Genomic DNA, 9,971 nt, shown 5'->3' on the forward strand with positions numbered 1-9,971 from the left:
TGTTGAACTAGCCTTTTCTTACTTCCACAACGCATTCCAGGTTGTATGCAATAGGCATGCCCCTTTAAAAAAAAAAAATCAGCATTAAGGGCAGAGAGAGCCCTTGGTTTACTAAGGAACATACAAAAATCATCAGGGAACGAAATGCTATGTGGGCTAAAACAAGAGGGACAGGTTTGGCAGATGATTGGATGGCTTTAATATGTTTTTGAAATATGGGTGTGGCTATGATCCGTAAATTGAAAGCAGACCACTACCTGAAATCTACTTTTTTTTAGATGCCAGTTTATAGATGGCAGTTTATTTGAAAAGGTCAAAGGTATAATTGAGCCCCCTATAAATGTACCTGACACCCCTGTGCACTCCTTCACCAGGTTCTCCTTTTCATCCTTCTCTGTTTCAGAAGTGTGTAAAGCCCTGAAAGAAATTGATTTTTAAAACTCCCCTGGCCCTGATGAACTAGACCCCCGCCTCCTACACCTAGCCACAGACATCATTGCTCCCCCCATGTATTTTTAACCTCACACTTGATGTTAAGGAAATCCCCAAGTTATGGAAATCTGCTTTTGTACAGCCTCTCCTGAAAGGCGGAGATCCCTCGCTACTTGACAACTATCGACCCTTATCAAAATTGTCTGTACTGTCAAAGGTACTGGAGTCCTTAGTTATCAGGTAGCTATAAGGCCTACTTCCAAGAAAACAACATCTTAAATGGAATGCAATCAGGTTTTAGGTCTGGCCACAGCACTGTTTCAGCAACATTGAAGGTTTTAAATGACATCCACTGTTCTCTTGATAAGAAGTTACATTGTGTGTCTGTTTTTATTGATTTGTCGAAGGCTTTTGACACCGTGGACCATGCTGTGTTAGTGCAAAGGTTAAAATGTTGTGGAATTACTGGTCATGCTCTAGATTGGTTTATAAATTACCTATCAAATCATACACAATGTGTAATGGCGGATGGTTGTAAATCTGAGTTCATAGAGGTGTGCTCAGGTGTTGCGCAAGGTTATATTTTGGGCCCACTGTTGTTCATTTTGTATATCAACAAAATTGGGGATCTTATTGAAACAGCGGATGTTCATTTTTATGCAGATGATACTGTTCTTTATTCAAGTGGTAGTAGTTTATCTTAAACTTTTGAAAATGCCCAAAGAGCATTTAACATCATATAACATAATCAGTGTGATTTAAAGCTGATTCTAAATTCGGGTAAAACAAAATGCATGTTACAAATCATGTCATTGCTCCATTGGCTGGACATACTATAGAGCAAGTTAAAGTGTACAAATATTTGGGTGTGTGGCTTGATGAGAAGCTGAGCTTCACTGTGCATGTAGAGAACTTGATAAGGAAGCTCAAGCTGAAAATAGGATTTTATTACCGGCATAAGGCTTGTTTTTCTTTTGAGGCCAGGAAGGAGCTGGTACGATGTACATTACTGTCGATTTTAGATTTTAGTGATGAACACTAAAAAGCCAACCTTACTAAAGATTTCATTTGTAGGCTGATCCCTCAACATTGACCCATCTTCCTCCACTCTCATCACTGCCTCAGCATAGGACACCTTCTGTACTACTCTGACCCTGGCAACCACAACCAGCTTCTCTCACACCGGACACTTCTGATCCCCATCAACATGGGCACCCCTACAGTTAACACATACCGCTTCTTTTGCCGAAACGACACATTCCTTGTACCATGCCCTCCTGCACACTTCTCACATCTAGGAATCTCCCTCCTACACACTGCTGCAACATCACCACAAGCTTGGCATCTGAAACACCGCTGCGGTTTCGGAAAAAAAGCTATTGCGCGATAACTGATATATCCTAACATGACTTTGTCAGGTAAAGGACTGACAGTGACTTTTGTTTTGCCACCGGGTCTGCGTTGCACCAAACAGCCGGCGTCCGAGACACCGGGAATCTTCAACTTCAGTTGATCCACCTTCACACCAGTAATCACTCCTTTAAATGCCACCCTGTTCCTGAGAGCAAAGCAAGTAACAGGTATTTCCCTCTGGACAGAAGAAGCACAACAAATAATCACAAGTCCACTTCGGGTTACTTTCACCAACGCAACAGTAGCCAACAATTTTTTTTTTCACCCTGAGAAAACATATGGCTCAGCCAAAAGGCAGGGGTCCACTTTCTCCAATAACTGGACTAGATTCCTCTTTATCTTGATGTTACGAATCCCTTTTGGCCCGACAGTCTAGGGGGGATGGTAATGAGACCCGTAACATAACTCAGGCAATTTATAATAGTGACAAAGTAAAAGTATGAACGAAATAACCAGGACAACTGAAATCTACCATCAAAGTCAAGGTTTATTTGAAAACACACTAATGGGGGGGGGGGGGGGGGGGACAGGGAAAGGGGCTGAGCTGGACCCAAGGAAAGAAACAATAAGTATTCAAAAACACCCCTAAGCTAGACTACTTTAACAACAGCTAACTAACTAACCAAAAATACAGTGGGTGGTCCGCCCAGTTCTAACTAGTGTATTTAACAAAGTCTACCTACGGGTAGTGTATGCCCATGGGTGACTTGTCTTGGTTTCCCCTTTTCCCACCAGCAAACAAACAAACACCATAACCAAAAACAATACTCACAGGTGAGGACAAAATGCAATGGAGGTGCTCAAACTAAAGAGAGGTTAATACACAAAGAGAGAGTGACACTCAGAGACCTACAGACATGGCATTTACAGAGAGATTGAGCAAACTACTGACAGGGTTTTTAAACCAAGGGAAAGGAACTGTGATTGGGTAGGAAACAGGAGGAGGTGTGTCTTCTGATTGATGATTGATTGTTGACTGATTGGGGAGTGATGATTTTCACCTGTGAGGGGAGAAGGAGAGAAAAGAACACAGGATACACACACACACAGGATACTGGTATCCGTAACACTTGACCATTGGACCATCGAGCTCTGAGATCTTGACCACACCTGCCACCGCAGGTACTTGATCCTTACTCTCTTCCAATTCACCTCCAGAGCTATTGGAGTATGGCTCATTCTGTTTGTACTTGACCCCAATCATCCTCGACGCCCCAGTCTCCCTCATTACTGCTAGCTTCATCGGAAAACATATAACCGACTTCCAGCCATCTCTCAACGACAACACACTTGGAATGACACTTTCAGCAAAATCCTTATCACTTTCACTCTCGGACTCCTTGTTCCACATGTCTCCACCTTTTTCCACTGCTACTTTTCCTTTGCATCTCTTGACCACCACCATGGTAGGCTTCCCTCTCAAATGCCGTGTTTGGGTGCCTGTCTGATGATCATTGCTCCTACTTTTCTTGTTCTTCTTTGACTTCGGCATGGCTCCTAATTTAATAGCTTTTAACAGTTGCAAGAGTGTCAATCCTCAAAGCTATGAGCCGACGGTCATTCTTCGAAAGACCAGCTAAATACTTAGCTACGTTGTTGTTTACCAACCTCGCATGCCCTGGGGATGGCTCATTAGCCCGACTGACTGAACCATATGTTTGTCTCCATTCAACTCAGCTCGACATACAGAACATTCTGAAAGTATTCAGACCCCTTGACTTTTTCCACATTTTGTTACGTTACAGCCTTATTCTAAAATGTACTAAATAAAATCTTCATAAATCGACACACAATACCCCATAATGACAAAACAAGATCATCCTTGAGACATTTCTACAATTGTATTGGATTCCTCCTGTGGTAAATTCAATTGATTGGACATGATTTGGAAAGGCTCACACCTGTCTATATAAGGTCCTACAGTTGACAGTGCATGTCAGAGCAAAAACCAAGCCATGAGGTTGAAGGAATTGTCCGTAGAGCTCCAAGACAGGATTGTGTCGAGGCACAGATCTGGAGAAGGGTACCAAAAAAATACTTGCAGAAATGAAGGTCCCCAAGAACCAGGTGGCCACCGTCATTCGTCAATGGAAGTTATGAACCACCAACACTCTCCCTAGAGCTGTCCGCCCGGCCAAACTGAGCAATTGGAGGAGAAGGGCCTCGGTCCGGGAGGTCACTCTGACAGTGCTCCAGAGTTCCTCTGTGGAGATGGGAGAACCTTCCAGAAGGACAACAATCTCTGCAGCACTCCAGCAATCAGGCCTTTTTTGTAGAGTGGCTAGACAGAAGCCACTCCTCAGTAAAACGCACATGACAGTCCGCTTGTAGTTTGCCAAAAGGCATGGTCGGTGGAAGAATCATGGTGGGGGGAAGTTTTTCAGCGTCTGGGATTACGATCTTATGTTATCGCTGCAACTCCCCATTGGGCTCGGGAGAGGCGAAGGTCGAGTCATGTGTGCTCCGAAACATGACCCGCCAAATCGTTCCTCTTAACATCTGCTCGCTTAACCCGGAAGCCAGCCGCACCAATGTGTCGGAGTAAACACCATTCAACTGACAATCGAAGTCAGCCTGCAGGCACCCGGCACGCCACAAGGAGTCGCTAGAGCGCGATGAGCCAAGTAAAGCCTCTCGGCCAAACCGTCCCCTAACCCGGACATCGCTGGGAAAATTGTGCACCACCCTATGGGACTCCTGGTCACGGCCTGTAATGATACAGCTTGGGATCGAACCCCACTGCGATACAGTGCCTTAGACCGCTGCGGCACATCGGGAGGCCACTACAGAGAGTTCCTTGATGAAAACCTACTCCAGAGCACTTAGGACCTCAGATTGGAGCGAAGGTTCACCTTCCAACAGGAAAATGACCCTTTGTCAACAAAACAAAGGAGATGATCGTGGACTTCAGGAAACAGCAGAGGGAGCACCCCCCTATCCACATCGATGGGACAGCAGTGGAGAAGTTGGGACGTTTTAAGTTCCTCTGCGTACACATCAAGGACGAACTGAAATGGTCCACACACACTGACAGTGTGGTGAAGAAGGCCCAACAGCGCCTCTTCAACCTCAGGTGGCTGAAGAAATTTTGCTTGTCAACTAAAACCCTCACAAATTTTTACAGATGCACAGTTGAGAGCATCCTGTCTGGCTGCATCACCTCCAACTGCACTGCCCACAACCGCAAGGCTCTACAGAGGGTGGTGTGGTCTGTACAACGCATCACGGGGGGCAACAATCACCCGAGGCACTGCCTGTTCACCCCGCTACCATCCAGAAGGTGAGGTCAGTACAGGTGCATCAAAGCTGGGACCAAGAGACTGAAAAACAGATTCTATCTCAAGGCCATCAGACTGTTAAACAGCCATCCCTAACAGAGAGAGGCTGCTGCCTACATACAGACTTGAAATCATTGGCCACGTTAATAAATGTATCACTAGTCACTTTAATAATGCCACTTTAATAATGTCTACATATCTTGCATTACTCATCTCCTTTGTATATACTTTATTTTATACCATCTATTGCATCTTGCCTATGCCACTCTGTCATTACCCATCCAAATATTTATGTGTCACACCCTGATCTGTTTCATCTGTCTTTGTGCTTATCTCCACCCCCCTCCAGGTGTCGCCAATCTTCCCCATTATCCCCAGTGTATTTATACATGTGTTCTCTGTTTGTCTGTTGCCGGTTTGTTCAGTTTTTGTGAAACCTACCCCCCCCCTTGCTCCTGTCTGTTCTAGTTCCTGTCTTATAGTTTTTACCGGTTTTGACCATTCTGCTTACCCTGACCCTGCCTGCCATTCTGTACCTTGCCACACCACACTGGATTACTGACCCCTGCCTGCTCTGAGACTGCCTGCCGTTCTGGACCTTTTGCACCCTATCTGGATTACTGACCTCTGCCTGCCCTTGACCTGTCATTTTGCCTGCTCCTGTACTAGTAATACACTTTTGTTACTTCGACACTGTCTGCATCTGGGTCTTACCTGAAACGTGATAATATGTATGTATTCCTATTCCTTTACTTAGATTTGTGTGTATTAGATAGTTGTTGTGAAACTGTTAGATTACATGTTAGATATTTCTGCACTGTCGGAACTAGAAGCACAAGCATTTCGCTACACTGCAATAACATCTGCTAACCATGTGTATGTGACCAATAAAACTTGATTTGATTGGAGCACACTGCCAAACCGCAGGAGTGGCTTCGGGACAAGTCTCTGAATGTCCTTGAGTGGCCCAGCCAGAGCCCGGACTTGAAGCCGATCCAACATCTCTGGAGAGACCTGAAAATAGCTGTGCAGCAACACTCCCTATCCAACCTGACAGTGCTTCAGAGGATCTGCAGAGAATAATGGGAGAAACTCCCCAAATACAGGTGTGCCAAGCTTGTAGCGTCATACCTAAGAAGACTCAAGGCAGTATTCACTGCCAAATGTGCTGAGTACAGGGTCTGAATATTATGTAAATGTGATATTTACGTTGTTTTCTTTGTTGCTACAATTTCTAAAAACCTGTTTTTGCTTTGTCATTCTGGGGTATTGGGTGTAGATTGAGGGGGTAAAATGACTAAATCAATTTTAGAATAAGGCTGTAATGTAACAAAATGTGGAAAAAGTAAAGGGGTCTGAATACTTTTCTGAACGCACTGTACTTCATCAGTTTAGTGCACCAGGCATGTCCGTATAGACCCGTCCAGACCGGACCAAATTTGTCCAAATCCTATACACCTGTATGTCTATGTCTAAGTTTGGACATGAGTGCAGTACAGCAAAGCAGAGTAGAGTAAAGCAGAGCAAAGCAGGGGTTCTGAAAGTGGGGTGCTGGGGGTCCATATCCAAAGCAGAGCAAAGCAAGCTGTTCTGAAAGTGGGGTGCTGGGGGTCCGTGGCCAGATATATGTATTTGTATTTTTTATGAATATTACTAACAACAACAGATGAAACAAATTTGGCCAGAGTTGCAAAGAAAAAGGCATATCTCAGATTGGCCAAAATAATTAAAGACTAAGATGGGCAAAATAACACAGACACGGGACAGAGGAACTCCCTCCGCCTAGAAGGCCATCATCCCAGAGTCGCCTCTTCACTGTTGGCGTGTAGACTGGTGTTTTGCGGGTACTATTTAATGAAGCTGCCAGTTGAGGACTTGTGGGGCGTCTGTTTCTCAAACTAGACACTCTGATATACTTGTCCTCTTGCTCAGTTGTGCACCGGGGCCTCCCACTCTTTCTATTCTGGTTAGAGACAGTTTGTGCTGTTCTGTGAAGGAAGTAGTACACAACGTTGTACAATATCTTCAGTTTCTTGGCAGTTTCTCGCATGGAATAGCCTTAATTTCTCAGAACAACAATAGACTGATGAGTTTCAGAAGAAAGTCTTTGTTTCTGGCCATTTTGAATCTGTAATCGAACACACAAATGCTGATGCTCCAGATACTCAACTAGTCTAAAGAAGGACAGTTTTATTGGTTCTTTAATCAGAACAACAGATTTCAGCTGTGCTAACGTAATTCCAAAAGGGTTTTCTATTTCTGATCAATTAGACTTTTTAAAATGATAAACTTGGATTAGCTAACACAACATGCCATTGGAACACAGGAATGATGGTTGCTGATAATGAGCCTCTGTACGCCTATGTCGATATTCCATAAAAAATCTGCCAATAGTCATTTACAATATAAACGATGTCTACATTGTATTTCTGATCAATTTGATGTTATTTTAAATGGACAAAAAGTGCTTTTCTTTCAAAAACAAGGTAATTTCAAAAGGTTTCAGAAGCCCTGGAGTAGAGTTGAGTACAGTACAGTACAGTAGAATAAATTACAGTAAAGAAAAGAGTATAGTTCAGTATAGTACAGTAAAGTGTAATACAGTAGAGCACAGTAGAGTTCAGTACAGACGTCTCATTTTATTTTATTTAACCTTTATTTAACAAGTCAGGTAAGAACAAATTCTTATTTACGACCTACCTCGGCCAAACTCTCCCCTAACCCGGATGACGCTGGGCAATTGTGCGCCACCCTATGGGACTCCCGATCACGGGCCGGTTGTGATACAGCCCGGGATTGAACCTGGGTCTGTAGTGACGCCTCTAGCACTGGGATGCAGTGCCTTAGACCGCTGCTCCACTCTGTCCCAAAGTAGACTACAATACAGTACATTGTACTGAACTCTACTCTAGTGTGCTCTACTCTACATTCTTTACTGTACTGAAATGTAAATGTAAATGTACTCTACTTTACTGTCCTGTACTGTACTCTATGCTCTACTGTACTGTACGGTGCTCTACTGCAATTGTGGTTTGTGACTACGATGATTTCCCATTGTGCCCAATTGCTGCCATTCTGTTACAGATTTTTCGGTCATTCTGTTACCGACCTGGTAACAGAGTGACACGTTTTAATCACTTAAAACCCTATAACTAATTGGTAGGTCTACCTTTACTTGTTACTTCTGTTAACTTTCATTATCCTTCCTCCTCATGAGGGAGAGAAGCTAAACAATATCTTAAAGATATGTGAGTTTTTGGTAACAGAATGATGCGACACTAGGCAATATTTCAGATAGGCAAATTAGTTGGCAGGGTCCATGATCGTGTTTTGATGTATTTCTAATACATTTTACGACTTTATCTAGTAATGTATTTTAAGACCCCCAATGAGCTAAAACACAGTAAACATTTATCAAACTTCTTAACCTCAGAGGAGGTCAGAGGAATGTTGGAAACCCCAGTGAATGGGGATTCTAAATATGGGAAGAGGGCTGCCCTCTCAGAAAGACACTTGAAAATGTTCCAGCTCAGCCTAGAATTAGCATGTGAATGGCATATGAATGGGGGTTGTTGTTTTGAAATGCATCAAAGTGTTTACTGAATGAACCTTCAAATTGCCAGAAGAAGTCCTTCAGAACCTTTAAAGAAATGAATTGTTTTCATGTAAGGATTTTTTTATATATATTTTATTTTATTTTACCTTTATTTAACCAGGTAGGCTAGTTGAGAACAAGTTCTCATTTGCAACTGCGACCTGGCCAAGATAAAGTGTAGCAATTTGACACATACAACAACACAGAGTTACACATGGAATAAACAAACATGCAGTCAATAATACAGTAGAACAAAATAAAACAAAACGTCTATATACAGTGAGTGCAAATGAGGTAAGTTAAGGAAATAAATAGGCCATGGTGGCAAAGTAATTACAATATAGCAATTAAACACTGGAATGGTCGATCGGCAGAAGATTAATGTGCAGGTAGAGATACTGGGGTGCAAAGGAACAAACTAAATAAATAAATACCAGTATGGGGATGAGGTAGGTAGATAGATGGGCTGTTTACAGATAGGCTAAGTACAGGTGCAGTGATCTGTAAAATGCTCTGACAGCTGGTGCTTAAAGCTAGTGAGGGAGATGTGAGTCTCCGGCTTCAGAGATTTTTGCAATTCGTTCCAGTCATGGGCAGCAGAGAACTGGAAGGAAAGACGACCAAGGGAGGAATTGGCTTTGGGGGTGACCAGTGAGATATACCTGCTGGAGCGCGTGCTACGAGTGGGTGCTGCTATGGTGACCAGTGAGCTGAGATAAGGTGGGGCTTTACCTAGCAGAGACTTGTAGATAACCTGTAGCCAGTGGGTTTGGCGACGAGTATGAAGCGAGGGCCAACCAACGAGAGCGTACAGGTCGCAATGATGGGTAGTGTATGGTGCTTTAGTGACAAAACAGATGGCACTGTGATAGAATGCATCCAGTTTGTTAAGAGTGTTGGAGGCTATTTTATAGATTTACATTTAACATTTACATTTAAGTCATTTAGCAGACGCTCTTATCCAGAGCGACTTACAAATTGGTGAATTCACCTTCTGACATCCAGTGGAACAGCCACTTTACAATAGTGCATCTAAATCATTTAAGGGGGGGTGAGAAGGATTACTTTATCCTATCCTAGGTATTCCTTGAAGAGGTGGGGTTTCAGGTGTCTCCGGAAGGTGGTGATTGACTCCGCTGTCCTGGCGTCGTGAGGGAGTTTGTTCCACCATTGGGGGGCCAGAGCAACGAACAGTTTTGACTGGGCTGAGCGGGAATGGTACTTCCTCAGTGGTAGGGAGGCGAGCAGGCCAG

This window comes from Oncorhynchus masou, chromosome 22, assembly GCF_036934945.1.
Source record: "Oncorhynchus masou masou isolate Uvic2021 chromosome 22, UVic_Omas_1.1, whole genome shotgun sequence".
In the NCBI taxonomy this organism is placed as follows: domain Eukaryota; kingdom Metazoa; phylum Chordata; class Actinopteri; order Salmoniformes; family Salmonidae; genus Oncorhynchus; species Oncorhynchus masou.